Source organism: Schistocerca gregaria, chromosome 7 (assembly GCF_023897955.1).
Source record: "Schistocerca gregaria isolate iqSchGreg1 chromosome 7, iqSchGreg1.2, whole genome shotgun sequence".
Lineage (NCBI taxonomy): Eukaryota > Metazoa > Arthropoda > Insecta > Orthoptera > Acrididae > Schistocerca > Schistocerca gregaria.
The window spans coordinates 106,964,675-106,980,475 of NC_064926.1; positions in this window are offsets into that span (position 1 = coordinate 106,964,675).

The following is a 15,801-nucleotide window of genomic DNA, read 5'->3' on the forward strand; positions in this document are numbered from 1 at the left end:
ATGCAGCCGCTATCACGATCGATAATCAATTCGATGGGTTCTTTAAAGACATAGTCCCACACCGTGCGAGGTGACGCAGTGGGTAACACACTGGACTCGTATTCTGGAGGACGACTGTTCAAACCCGCATCCGGCCATCCTGATTTCCCTTAATCGTTTCAGACAAATTCCGCGATGGTTCCTCTGAAAGGGCATGGCGGGCTTCCTTCCTCATCCCTTCCTAATCCGGTGGAACCGATGACCTCGCCGTTTCTCCCCTTCCCCAGATCAACAAAGCAACAATAGTCCCGCAAGGTAGACGTCTGTTTCAGGACCTTAGTATGGTCGTAATCCATTCCGTGTGGTTCCAGTTGGCAACGGTCTCTCTGTCAGAGATCAGGAAGTGTTAATGAAACAGTGTTAGTTTGAGCGTTTATTAACGGCAAGTACAGCTTTATCTTGTCCAGATTGTTGGTAGCCTGGCGAGCCAGCTGATCGCCCGTCAGCCGGCCCGGTGGCTACAGCTCATGGACCAGAGATAGAGCTGCCCAGTGGCCTGAAGCTCTGCCAGCAGATTTCCAGGGCGTTCTCGTGGACATCGGAGACAGCGCTTGGAAAAGGTGGTCACCACCTCTGCAAGAAGTAGTCCTAGTCGTGTAAATTTATGTAACAGCCTCTGTGCAAGAGAATGGTCTACGACGCCAGAGTTTGCTTGTAGGTGTGAGTCAGTTGTAGCCTCCCCTGGAACGATGGCGCTTGATCAGCTTGCAAGGGGCCCTGCTGTGGCCTATGTAAGAAGGCACCGAAGTTTTCCCATTGGCAGAGGTGAGGATGAGGCAGCAGTGTCTCTCGGCTGCAGAGTCCTTCGTATCTAGTTGGCAGTGGCATCGCAGATCGTTCTCATCTCAGTATACCACAGACTGGTTCCGCCTCAGAACTAGTTAGCTGCAGCACTGAGAATCTCGCTGTACAACAGGCGCCGACTCTCGTTCGACGATAGTTACCTTTTAAAATAATTCAGTAATGAGTTAAAACAAATCATTATTATGGTAGTAAGCAGTTTAAATGAAAACCAGTGGTGTGACTCATGACAACGTTACGGTGCTGCGGGCACACTTAGAATCTGTGTCGGTGAGCGAACCTTCGGGTAAAGTCTGGCGCCGTCGGGCCAGCGCTGCGGCCACGGCGGCATCAAAAGGACTGGAGCAGAAGCGCCTAGAACCCTCCGCCTCGCGTCGCCTTGACGCTTTGAGACATTACGACACAGCGGCTGTGTGACACCCACCCTGCTCTCGCAGTCATTCAGTGCGGATAGTTCCGTTCAGTGCATGCTGCTGACGTGTTTAGTGTTCCGGCTTTTGTGTGTAGTGGACTATTTTATATGACTATATTTTATTCGTTTACTTTAGTCTCTTGGTGTATTGCGAAGTAAGTTTGGAATGGATAAATTTGTTACCAAAAATGCGCCCTTGGAAGCTGATGATATTGCAAGTCAACCTCCAACAATTATTGTGTCGTCAATTGCTTCTTCGTCTTCAGGCGAGAACCGTTCACAGCCAAAACCTGAACAATCCGGTAAGGGAAGATCATTTCAGAAGTCTTGGTTGATCAAATATACATGGCTAGAATATGAAACATCTACCAAAAAAGTTTTTTGCAGAACCTCCAGAGAAGCAGATGCTAAAAATCTATTACAATTTTCTTTAAAAAAGAAGATGCATTTACTTCTGTAGGATTTTCTAACCGGAAAACGGCTTTGGAAAAATTCCGTCTTCATGAAAATACGTTTACGAACAAAGGAGGTCTTCTGAAACTAAATTCTATCCCTAAGCGAAGTGTGGCCTCCCAATTGAATGAACAGTTACATAGATATACGAAGAAAGACCGTTTAGCTCATGAGACAACTTTTACTACCGTGCAATTCCTATGCCGACAAGGACTGGCAATTAGAGGGCACGAAGATGTAAACTCAAATTTTTTTCAGTTGTTGGAACTCCAAAAGAATGACATAACTGAGTTTAAAGATTGGTTAGGGCTTTCCGCGTATAAGACGACATCCCACGATATTTAAAATGAGATCATTGATCTACTAGGAAAGTCTGTGTTGAGAAAGGTAGTGGCTTCAATCAAGAAGACAACATTTTTCTAATATGGTTGACGAAACAAGTGAGTCTTCGATTCACGAACAAGTGTCTTTTTGTATTCGTATTGTCAATGATTCCTTAATCATTAACGAAGATTTTATTGACTTACAGCAGACCCCTAACACTGAACCACAAACTGTTTACTATTTTAAAAGACGTTGATTTGTCAGTGGCCGGCCATTGTGGCCGAGCGGTTCTAGGCGCTTCAGTCTGGAACCGCGCGACCACTACGGTCGCAGGTTCGAATCCTGCCTCGGGCATGGATGTGTGTGATGTCGTTAGGTTAGTTAGGTACAAGTAGTTCTAAGTTCTAGTGGATTGATGACCTTAGATGTTAAGTCCCATAGTGCTCAGAGCCATTTGAACCATTTGTCAGTGGATAACTTAAGAGGACAGTGCTATGATGATGCCTCGAATATTAGAGGTAAGTTCAAAGGACTAAAAAAAGTTAGTTTTGGATATACTACAAAAAGTACGTTATGTGTATTGCAGTGCTCACAGTTTAATCTTGAAAGTTGTAGGCAGTCTAAGCAATCTTGCGTCTATGAGGAATATTATGGCTTTAGCCAAGGACTTAATAAACACCGTAAGGGAATCCAACAAAAGGATGGGACTTTTCAGAAACATACGCTGTGAGAGAGCCAACGACCAAGCTGGTCTGCGACCCCTTTCCCCGACTCCATGGAGTACTGAAAAACTTTGAAGAACTTCTACAGTTCTTTGAAACATTTTCTGCAGTGGACAAAACAGAGGCAGATTACAAATGTGCAGGCTATCATGAGTCAATTCAAGATATTTTTTTTTACGTCTTTATTGCCATACAATGAACCTAGTAGAGGATGACAACGAAAAATTCAATGCCCTCATCTAAGTGTTGCTGATCTGGATAAATATATGAAGGCTTATCTGTATACTGAATGGAAGGCGTGATGGTTTTGAACGCTTTTGGGAACTGTGTTTAAAAGAAAAACCTTCACAGGTTGATGATGTTTGGCGTCCACGAAATCGAAGTATACCAAAGAAGTATGAAAAAAACGAAGCCATCTCACCACACACTTTCAAAACCCCAAAGGAGTACTACAAATCAATTTACATTGAAGTTTATGAAAGGGTGCAATCTTGCATTATTGAACGGTTTGCTTCAACTAGACTCACACGGGTCAAGAGGCTGAACAAGAGTGCTTGCTTTTAGTAAACAGAGGTGAAACAAATTTGGAAAAGTCAACTGAATGTTTCAAAAATGCCCTAGACATTGAGAGACTGCGCTTACACTTGAATATGTTAGCCGATATCGCTAACAAAAAACAAATGGTCTTAAAAAACATGCGTGATGGAAGAAAGTACATTACACAAGAGCCTGCAGTTGGAAAAATGTTATGTGCATTAAGCTTCTCCAAGTAGTTCCAATCACCACAGCAACAGCAGAACGATCATTTAGCGCTCTTAGACGTCTGGAGTCATATCTCCGATCAACAATGGGACAGAAGCGATTGAACAACTTGGCTGTTCTTCATGCCCACTGAGATGTTTTGGATGAATTGGATATCCGACCAGTCATTAACGGCTCCATATTCGGTAATCCCCTCAGACGGTCGACATTTGCACCTTTCTAAAGACACTCTAGCCCTAATAATGTCATTTGGAGCAATATTAAAAATCCTTATAAAACATAGAATTCAATTCATACATAATTTTAAATATTCAGTTTCGAAATATTAGTACTTGTTTACTACTGTATTAGTGTTTTGCTATAGTACTGTATTAGTTATTTTCAAATATTTGAATATTTATAGGGTGTAAGACCCAATTAAAACCCCCCTATTTACATAATTTTTGACTGAAAGTGTTAGGCATACTATATTAACTTTATTAACTGTATTTAAGCATTAACATTGAGATTTTGTTTTTATTTAATGAACCCTGAGCCTTATTCAAAGCAAGCTTAAATTAGCTATTGCGCTTATTAATCAAAGTGCTATTACTGTGCGACGGCGATATTTTATGTTTTATTCTTTTAATGATAGTTTAGGATTCATTTAAATATAATTTCAGTGTTTACAGAGCTATATAGTCACTGCTCTATAATAGTCTATAAGCATGATTATTACTGTAAATTAAATTAGCTTTTTACGAAAATACCGTGCGTGTTTATGTTTTGTTTCTTTTTTCAAAGCAAAAAATGTGTTTTGCTTGTCGAGTAGCCCGGAGTGTCGCATTACCAAGAGTCGAGTTTTCGGGGCTCTAACGTTGATCATATGACTCTAAAATGCTTTAAAAAAAACTTTAAAACTCACTATTTTTTATCTAAAATTTAGAAAATTTCCTGGGGAAAGACCTCCTTTATGGGCACCCCCAATATTTCTTATAAGTCGGCGCCCCTGCGCTGTACAAGTCACTGTATTTGTGCTTGTTGGGCTACACCGATGACGTTACCCTCAATTGGGACGACTGAATATGCCCTAGATTTCTGAGATCGTCAACGCTCTGTTCTGCACCACAGTGTCACAGCGCTTCCTTGCATGCCTTCAGTCCGTTTGTTTGTCCAGCATAAGTGTGCTGTTACAGCATTATTGCGTCCTATTTAGGTATTGATGCTTCATTGAACATGGTCAACAGAATGATGTTAAGCTCTCAGCCAAGTGAGGTCGTTCTGCCACATTGGCATCTTGGTTGTCCAGCTCCTGTAGTGTGTGGCAATTGAATTTGTGGTGTGCCCACAATATATGCAATACCGTGTTAGCATTCGAATGTAGGTATTGCGCACTCAAATGCGTTCACTTCCACTGTGTCCAGGGAGAACTTAATAATGTTTTAATGTGCGCCCGTAGAATTACTGTCGGATGCAACACTTCTATGTAGATTTTGTATGTCCTTGGTCGAAATTTTTGAGCATTTCCTTACAGCATCTGCCACGAGCCCATTTTTTTTAGCTTCGGTCATATTGTCAAAATCGAATGTAAGGCACTATCTGAGATGCCTGAGGAAGACTGTTTCGTGGAAAGTCATATTCCGGTCCTCTGCTATTAAGTCATGCATAAAATCCATGTTTATGGAACTACAACCGATTTTTGTTGACCATCACATAATTTTTTGCTGACGTAAGAACAGTCGCAATGAAATTCTGCACGTCAAAAGCAAACACTCTTTTTTCTGTGTGTGATGAATAACCATGCATTGAGTGAGTTCTTTAGCCTTGTTGTTGTGTCAAGCTTTTAAGAAAATTATAAACAAGTATTTCCATTTTTTCACAGTACTACCTCGTTGAATTTCTTCTTCTTCTTCTTCTTGATTTCTAAGGGACTCTACGTTCCTGTGCTCATCTCATATGTTGCCTCCAGATGCTTCTGTCCTGTGCTACTTCCTCTCAATTATTTACGCTCAGTTTGTTGTATATTGTTTTAATTTCATTTACCGTGTTCTCCTGGGTCTCCCCCTTGGTCTCTTACCAAATAAATTCTCAATGAATATTCTTGAAACCATTCCACTTCATCCTCTTTCATTCCCATCAGATGGCCTGCCCACTGTTGCTAGTTGTGATAGCATGGGGATTTATGCGTTGTCTCTCGTCTAACAGCTTCGAGATTAATTATTCATAGTATGGACTAAAGACTTTCCTACAAATTTTGTTTTCAAATACTTGTAACTTATGTTCTTCCATTTTAGTTAAACTCCATGTTCCTACTCCGCAGGTCTGATGATTGCGTTATATAGCTTCATTTTTTTTTTCGTTGTCAGTAGTTCAGACCCTAGAAGTTTCACTATGGAGTAGTAGGCTCTTTTAGGATTTTGTAGTCTCATTTTCATTAGAACTTTGATTCTGTTTGTCTGTCATTGTACCCAGAAATTTCAACGCTTTCTAGTTTATGGTGGGATTATTAGATGTGATTGGTTGTCTTGTTCACCTCTATGTCTTTGAGGTGTCGTGTACAGGGTGTATCAAAAAGAATCATCCGATTTTTAAAAAAATCATAACTATTATCTCATTTGAGGTAAGTGCGTGAACAACCTACTATTGGAAAGAGCAGACTCTCGAGCTTTACATGGTTCCCACTAGATAGCAGTAGTGTGCAAAAAATGGCTCTGAGCACTATGGGACTGAACTGCTGTGGTCATCAGAACTTAGAACTACTTAAACATAACTAACCTAAGGGCATCACACACACCCATGCCCGAGGCAGGATTCGAACCTGCGACCGTAGCGGTCGCGAGGTTCCAGACTGTAGCGCCTAGAACCGCTCGGCCACTCTGGCTGGCAGCAGTAGTGTGCGCAGTTTTAGTAAAAATGGTGTCGAGACAGGAGAAAGCGTTTTGTGTTCTGCGTTCTGCGCAGTGCGGGTTAGTAATAACTGTTCAGCGTGACTTTCTTACTAGGTATGGTGTGGATCCTCCTGCAGCACAGAGCATTAGACGATGGCATGAGTAATTCCGAGAAACAGGTTGCTTGTGTAAAGGAAAATCGCCCGTCCGTCCCCTAGTGAGTGACACCGATGTCGAACGCAATTGTTTCACAAGCAGCTCCGTTCTCCGTGGAGCTTGACAACTCAACATGCCACCAACGTCCGTCTGGCGTGTGTTGCGTCTACGTTTACATATGAAACCATACAAATTTCAGCTACTGCAAGTTCTTCGTGGAGTGACAAACAACAAAGTGTGGAGTTGTGTAATTTCGTTCTTGGCAAGATGGAGGATGACAGTTTTCTCCCACGCTCAGTGTTTAGTGATGAGGCAACATTCCATTCAAATGGAAAGTTGAACCGTCATAATGTGTGAATATTGGATCAGGGACAACCACATACTGTTGTACAGCATGACTAACGTCTTTTGTACAGTTTCACGGGAAAAGGTGTATGGTCCATTTTTCTTTGCCGAGAACACTGTTACAGGAAGCACGTATCTCGATATGCTTGAAAATTCCTTTTCCCACAGTTGGAGACTGATTCGAACGACTTCATTTACCAGTAGGATGAGGCAGCGTACACTGGCATCTGGAAGTGCGGGATTTTTTAAATCAAAGGATTACTGAACGATGCATCGGTCGCACTGGGCCAAATGATTCAGCCTTACATTACTGACCTCCAAAGTCACCGAACCAGACTGTACGTGATTATTTATCGTGGCGGTTTATAGAAGACTCTGTTTATGTGCCTCTGTTACCAACAACAATGAATGAACTGCGATATCGCCTAACAGCAGCTGTGGAAGCTGTTACAGAAGACGTGCTCGCGGCAGTGTCGGAAGAATCAGAATACCACACTGACAAATGCCGTTCATCTGAAAGTGGGCATATTAAACACCTATGAAAGGGTATGATAAGAAAGTTTTTGTGTTTCCCGTTCATCAAAAAACAGTTTCTGAAATAGAGACATGCCAAATCGGATGATTCTTTTCGATACATCCTGTGATTTTAGCTTAAGCTGAACGCTTCGTGTGAAAAAACAATAACTGCTTGACCACTTTCTAAAGCGCCATTGTTTTGACGATGGTAAATGTCAAATTAAAACTTTAAAAATGACATCTCAGTAGTGAACGTTTGCAAAAACTGGAAGCCAATTCAACTGCCACAAGAATGACAAAGAAAATCATTTTAAGCTCTCGCAGCCGTTTTGGAAGCGCAGTGTGTGCGTAATTAAGTGCTGAACAACCGTGAATGTGTCTCCGCTGATCAGTGTTGTATATGTATCTGTGTTTGAGCGTAGTTAGTAAGTACTTGTATGAATGCTGTTAGTTGATGTGTAATTAAATAGCAGACGGTTATGCCTTGTTCACAGTACTCGTTAGACATATGTATGGCATGGAAAGTGTGTTGTTATTCACGAGAGGGCTAAAAGAAACCGAGTAAATTTCGTTGAAATAATAAATCACACATGTCTGAAGGCTGTGAATTCAACAGTTACGAATAAATCAAATTGGATCACTTACATAGGGTGAGGAAAGGTCAAACTAAAGTTGCCGATGTCTTAGAAAATGCAACAGGCCTATTTTTCGATGTTCTCCGCCAATTCTATCTAATGCGGATCCCATGTCGTGCAGTCATTAACCAGAATGGACGGACTACATAATGTAGGCCGTGTCCTTAATAGGCTTGTTGCGTATTTTTGTCAACAAATGTATTTCGTTTTATTGCAATAAAATAACATCACTGGCTTGTATGAACGGCACAAAAACGCTAATTTTGTCCGCTCCCAGCAAAGACAGGTTCGAGCACATGCAGTGAATGCTGTGTTTTCAAATCCTACAACAGGTTCTGACAAAAGTAAAATTACGGTTGTGCCTCTTTCTCGCTCTAGTGCTGTGCAACGACGTTCTAACAGACTATTTATCTTATTACGAATGTGTGAACTTTCTGTTAGACACAGGTGCCTTAGTAACTTTACTCAAACGTGCAACGTATGAACAGTTAGGCTCACCACGCCTTTCTAAATCTAACAAGTCCCTCACTGCTTACAACGGCAGGAAATTCCAGTGCTTGGACAGTGTAGTTTGCATGCCACTTACAAATCTCATACTAGGACAGTGAATTTTATTGTGTTGAATAAAGAGACAGTGAGAACATGTTACACTATTGGTCATTAAAATTGCTACACCAAGAAGAATTGCAGATGATAAACGGGTATTCATTGGACAAATATTATACTAGAACTGACATCTGATTACATTTTTACGCTATTTCGGTGCATACATCCTGAGAAATCAGTACCCAGAACAACCACCTCTGGCCGTAATAACGGCCTTGATACGCCTGGACATTGAGTCAAACAGAGCATCGATGGCGTGTACAGGTACAGCTGCCCATGCAGCTTCAACACGATACCACAGTTCATCAAGAGTAGTGAGTGGCCCGTACAGGACCTGCAACATGCGGTCGTACTTTATCCTGCTGAAATGTAGGGTTTCGCAGGGATCGAATGAAGGGTACAGCCACGGGTCGTAACGCATCTGAAATGTAACGTCCACTGTTCAAAGTGCCGTCAATTCGAACAAGAGGTGACCGAGACGCGTAACCACTGGCAGTCCATACCATCACGCCAGGTGATACGCCAGTATGACGATGACGAATACACGCTTCCACTGTGCGTTCACCGAGGTGTCACCAAACATGGATGCGACCATCATGATGCTGTAAACAGAACCTGGATTCATCCGAAAGAATGACGTTTTGTCCTTCGTGCACCCAGGTTCATCGTTGAGTACACCATCGCAGGCGCTCCTGTTTCTGATGCAGGGTCAAGGGTAACCGCAGCCATGGTCTCCGAGCTGATAGTCAATGCTGCTGCAAACGTCGTCCAACTGTTCGTGCAAATGGTTGTTGTCTTCCAAACGTCCCCATCTGTTGACAAAGGGACCGAGACGTGGCTGCACGATCCGTTACAGCCATGCGGACAAGATGCCTGTCATCTCGACTGCTTGTGATACGAGGCCGTTGGGATCCAGCACGGCGTTCCGTATTACCCTCCTGAACCCACCGATTCCACATTCTGCTAACAGTCATTGGATCTCGATCAACGCGAGCAGCAATGTCGCGATAAGATAAACCGCAATCGCGATAGGCTACAATTCGACCTTTATCAAAGTCGGAAACGTGGTGCTACGCATTTCTCCTCCTTACAAGAGGCATCACAACACGTTTCGCCAGGCAACGCCGGTCATCTGCTGTTAGCGTATGAGAAATCGGTTGGAAACTTTCCTCATGACAGTACGTTGGAGGTGTCGCCACCGGCGCCACCCTCTTGTGAATGCTCTGAAAAGCTAATCATTTGCGTATCACAGCATCTTCTTCCGGCCGGTTAAATTTCGCCTCTGTAGCACGTCATCTTCGTGGTGTAGCAATTTTAATGGTCAGTAGTGTAGGTTTAGATGCCTTTGATTTGGTTGAACTTAGCATTCAAGACAATGTACTTTCAGTGTCTGCTTTTGAACCAAAACACAATTTAGGTAGCTTACTTAAAGAAATGCCTGAACTATTTGCAGAAGAAATGGGAAAAACTACCAACTTTGTAGCTCATGTTACACTGAAAGACAACGCACAGCCTAAGTTTTTTAAGCTCGCCTCATTCCAATTTCTTTAACACACAAAGTAGCCACTGAATTGAAAGAACTGTATGATAATAGTGTAATTGCTCCCTTTCAAGCTAATCAGTGGGCAAGTCATGCCGTCGTGTTGCCTAAGCCTTCTGGTCGCATTCGCATTTGTGTTGACTTCAAGTCTACACTCAACACGCAGACAGCAGTTAACATCCTTTAGTTAACATCCTTTACCTCGCCCTGAGGATCTCATGGACAGGCCTGGTGCAGGACGTTACTTTTCTAAGATTTGCGTGATGCATTTTTGCAAATTCCATTGGATGAAGAATCACAGAAAGCGTTTGTTGTAAACACATTCTTAGGACTGTTCAAGCATTTGAGTTTGCCCTTCGGCAGTTCTTCGGCATCCGTCATTTTTCAAAAATACTTGGAGCAGCTGACTGCTCAAGTGTCGGTCTATTCTAACACCCATGACGAGATTGTCGTCTTAGGTCGTACGCCAGAGGATCAAACTGCCAATTTGCGTACTCTTTTTCGAGTGTTGTCAGATGCAAGACTGAAGTGTCGTCTCGAAAAGCGTAACTTTCTTCAGACAGAACTACAATAGTTAGGTCGTGTGATAAATAGCCAGGGTGTGCACCCCCTCCAATCTCATTTGCCTGCAATCCGTGACCTGCCTGTTCCTAGCAATGTGTCTGAGCTGCAATCAGTCCTAGGTAAGATGACATACTGCATTCGTTTCATTCTGAACGCCACTCAGATGGCGACTCCATTGCATCGCTTGCGTCGCAAAAATGTACTTTTTGTGTACTAAAGACTGTCAAGATGCATTTCAGGAACTCAAAAATGTTTCTCTTAGTGCATTTTGACCCGGCCAAGCCAGTAGTTTTGCAAGTCGACGCTTCTTCCTACGGAATTGGCGCTGTACTTTCGCACAGAATTGGCGCACAGGACAAACCTATTGCTTTTGCTGAAAGTTGTTAACTCAAACTCAGTGCAATTATTCACAAAGTGAAAAAGAATCTCGTGCTATTGTGTATAGTGTGACAAAATTCCGTCACTATCTGTATGGTCGCCAGTTATTTTTAGTGACAAATCACCAGCCTTTGCAGTCCTCGTTTCATCCGTCAAAGCCGGTTCCTACACGAACTGCTCAGAAATTGCAACGTTGGGATTTGTTGCTTTCACGGTATCAGTATGAAATATTGTGCAGACCTGCGAAAAAGCATGGGAATGCAAGAGCCCTATTCGCCTTCCAATTGACCCAGACTCTGATTTCGACGCATTTGCCGTATCTTGTTGCCAAATCGATGCGCAAGACTCTGAATTGCTGGAATATTTTCCCTTGCACTACAGAAAAATTCCACGGGCCGCTGAAGCAGACCCAGATCTCACGATTTTGTCGCAATACATTCGAAATTCTTGATCTCGTTCATTGAATAATATCCAGACCTCATTTCTGTGTCAATATTTTGCACGTCGGCATAACCTTTCTGTTCAGCAGGGTGTGATTGTAGTTCAAAATGACAGTGGACAACCGCGTGTGGTGATTCCTAAAGTGTTGCAAAAGGATGTGTTGCGATTACTCCGCCAAAGACATAGGGAATTGTTCATACTAAACAGTGCGACGGCACTGTGCTTGGCAGGGCATGGACGCCCATACGAAACAGGTGACATCACAGTGTCGCGCATGAGCAGAAAACCAGTCCTCCCCGTCACATTTCTCAGTTTGGCCTAAGACTCCATCCCCATGCCAAGGGTGCACATAGACTTTGCAGGACCATTTTGGAGCACTCGTTGGCTCATAGTAGTACTCATTTAGCAAGTTCCCATGGAGGAGGTATTGAGTAGAATTGGGGAGAAGAGGAGTTTGTGGCACAAATTGACAAGAAGAAGGGATCGGTTGGTAGGACATGTTCTGAGGCATCAAGGGATCACCAATTTGGTATTGGAGGGCAGCGTGGAGCATAAAAATCGTAGAGGGAGACCAAGAGATGAATACACTAAGCAGATTCAGAAGGATGTAGGCTGCAGTAGGTACTGGGAGATGAAGAAGCTTGCACAGGATAGAGTACCATGGAGAGCTGCATCAAACCAGTCTCAGGACTGAAGACCACAACAACAACACATTTACGGTACGTATGTCTTTTACTACATCATGTAGCACAATTCAAGCGGTATCCTCCAAATTTTCATAGAAGGTTTGCCAGAGGTACTTGTGTCAGACAACGGACCACAGTTCACTTCACGTGATTGTGAACAGTCTTGTGAACGAAATGGCATTCATCATGTAACAAGTGCTGCGTTTCACCTGCAGTCCAACGGAGAAGCAGAATGCTTCTTAAGGACTTTTAAACAACAGGTGGCCAAACTTCTCATCCATCCACTCGTGGTAACAAGCGCTGCAGCTCTTTCTCGTCTCCTATCGCTCCCACCCACGAGACGGACCATCACCGGCGGACGCTGCTACGCCCAGCGCAGCATCTGGCGCCGCCAGTGGTCGGCAAGTATCGCTTTGCGTTCAGCATGATCTTGTTCTTTTCAGGGTTCATGGCAAGCATGGGCGCTGTGAAAGAGGCGCTATCCAGGAACTCATTGGCTCTTTTATGCCCTTGATTGCAGGTCCCGATGGCTTACAGCGCCGCCACCAGAACCAAATTCGTGCATGTCATATGCCCCGTAATTCTGCTACTTTTCTTCCCCCAGATTCAAGGGCTCACGGGACTATACAGCCACCAGGGCACCACAGCAGGAGCAGATGGACGATCAGCCCTTGCTTCCATGATCCCCACTCGCCGATGCGATGGACGTGGGCTCATCGTCTTTGTCATCGCCCCAGGACACGCCCTTAGGCCTGGATCTGTGACCAGGCAGCAGTTTTGCAGAGGATGTTCCTGTTGCCTCGCAAGCCAGATGGCGAGGCACAGTTCGGAGGATGACATCCACCACAGTCATGGCTCCTGGCCCATCTGTCCTGCGTCCTGCTTCACTCCTCCCACCTCCCCCCTCAACTGTCTTTCACATCCTCCCTGCACTACAAGAACGTTGAGGCATTTCTGGTATAAGACGTTACGGCAAACTGCTTGGAAAAGATGAAGTGCTGGACCAAGTGCACCTATCACAAGAGAGAAGAGAGACCAGAGACACACCCACAAGCAACACGCTGCCAACGCTCTCTCGACAGCATGTAATTAGGCCGCCACCGCTGGTCGGAAGGCCTCACTAAATCATCCAGTCTGGCATCTGTCAGTTTACTTACAGTGTGGGTTTAGTTCATCACAAGCTATGACAGTACACAGCCACCAGCTTAGTGGCTAGAGTGGAACTAGTTTACCTCAGCCAAAATTGTACTTTAGTAGCAGTGAGAAACTTAAGTCCAAGATTTCCTATATGGACTTTACATTAGTCTGCAAGAGGACTATTATTGTTGGTCTTGTACCACAAAACACGGACGCTATCTAAGTTACATGAACGTTTTCAGTTCAAGTAAATAAAGAACCGTATTAATCCACGTGTGACAGGTGGAGGACTAGACGGTCTTCCAACTAATGGATCAGTTCTGTCGAAGTGTGATGGGGTGATGGGATTTGAAGAGAATAAGCGTGTGTCCGTAACTTGGCTGGGGTTGGAGATATCTCTCACTCGTCGAAATTAGGTGGTTTCAAATGCTCCATATCGAAGACTCGAAGATTCGTGAGAATATAGCAGGTAAGATACTGTGACGACTGGTTGAGCTGAGAGGTGAGGGGTGAGCTCTATACCGTTTCTTCTAAGTATTGGGGATAAAAATATTACAACATATGACATACGTCTCTCGAAGTGAATGCAATAGGAAAATTAGGGGCTAATACGAAGGTTTCTACACAGAGACAATCACCAGCAGCGCAAGTTCCATCTTTCGTTTTTTTGGTAAATAAGAGACAACATTCTTCGGTGACTTTTGTGTGCCTATGAATGGATGGACTGACATTTTAATAAGTAGACTAAATTTACATCTATATTCTTACTTCATAGGCCATCGCACAGTGTGTGGCGGAGGGTATCATGTAGCACTACTAGCCATCCAATTTCCTATCCCACTCGCAAATACGGTGAAGAATCCCTGTGACCGCTAATTGACCGTATCTTTGGTGTCCTTATGCAAAAGCTACATTGGCAGCAGTAGAACCCTTCTGCGGTCTGTTTCAAATGCCAGTTCTCAGTAGTGTTCCTTGAAGAGAACATCGCCTTCCCTCCAGGGGAATCATCCGCCCATTAATTAGGAGGGAGCCAATAGGAAAGGTTCTATAATACAGGGTGCTTATAAATGAATATCTGGGGTTTTACCGCATTATGATATTTATTAAAGTTACAGTTACAGTTATAAACGATATGTCAAATGAAAGAGCAACTCAAACAGTTTTACCAAGAACCTTATAAATGTTCAATGTGATCACCATTTGTCACACGGCACACAGCAAGTGAGCCCAGGAGAGGAGATGCATCCATTATCTGTTTCCATAGTCCATTAACACCGAATTTCGCAAGATACGTTCATCTTGCGTGTCACATTGATTTCTGTGGTTATTTCACGCATTGTTGCTTGTCAGCCAACACTGACAACTCTATGCAAACACCGCTGTTCTCGGTCATTAAGAAAAGGTTTCTCTGCATTGCCGGCCGGAGTGGCCGAGCGGTTCAGGCGCTTCAGTCTGGAACCGCGCGACCGCTGCGGTCGCAGGTTCGAATTCTGCCTCAGGTACAGATGTATGTGATGTCCTTAGGTTAGTTAGGTTTAAGTAGTTCTAAGTTCTAGGGGACTGATGACCTCAGATGTCAAGCCCCATAGTGCTCAGAGCCATTTGAGCCAGTCACTGCATTGTGCGTGCTGAGAGGTAATGCCTGAAATTGGGCATTCAGAGGACACTCTTAACACTGTGATCTCGGAATACTGAATTTCCGAACGATTCCCGAAAGGTATTGTCCTATGCTTCTAGCTCCAACTGCCATTCCGCGTTCAAAGTCTGCTAGCTCCCGTCGTGCAGTCACAATCACATCAGGAACCTTTTCACATGAATCACCTGAGTACAAATAACAGCTCCGCCAATGCACTGCCCCTTTACACCTTGTATACGGGATTCTAGCGCCACCTGTATATGTGTATATCTCTATCCCATAATTTCTGTCAAGTAGTGTTATGTGGTCCTTATCCCTATATCAGTCAGTCGTTGCCCAATAGTCCATTCGAAACTCTTAACCACCCCTTGTTCTTTCAGCTTACCCAGGTCCCATCTCCCCAATTTCCTTCCTTTCTGCAATTTCTGTAGTCTTAATCTGCATTTCATAACCAACAAAAGAAGTTCAAAGTTAACATCTGCCCCTACAAACGTTTTACAATTAAAATCAAATGTCAAAACCTTTGTTTGCTACTTTGTAATTTTTTTTTTACTGTCCCCTGGCTCGCTGAAATCCATTCTTTTACTCGCGGAACTTCTTTGGGCTTCATTACCTGGCTACGAATTTTCAGGCATCTAGTGTAGGTGGCAGCCATGTGGCACCTCTTTTGGGATTTAAGCGCATGCCAGCTCGAACTAGAGGTCTTACTGGAGACTGACTGTCAGTTAAGCAAGATTCGCCACAAGTTTGCGACATGGCGTGCATGCCCGCCGGCTTTCAG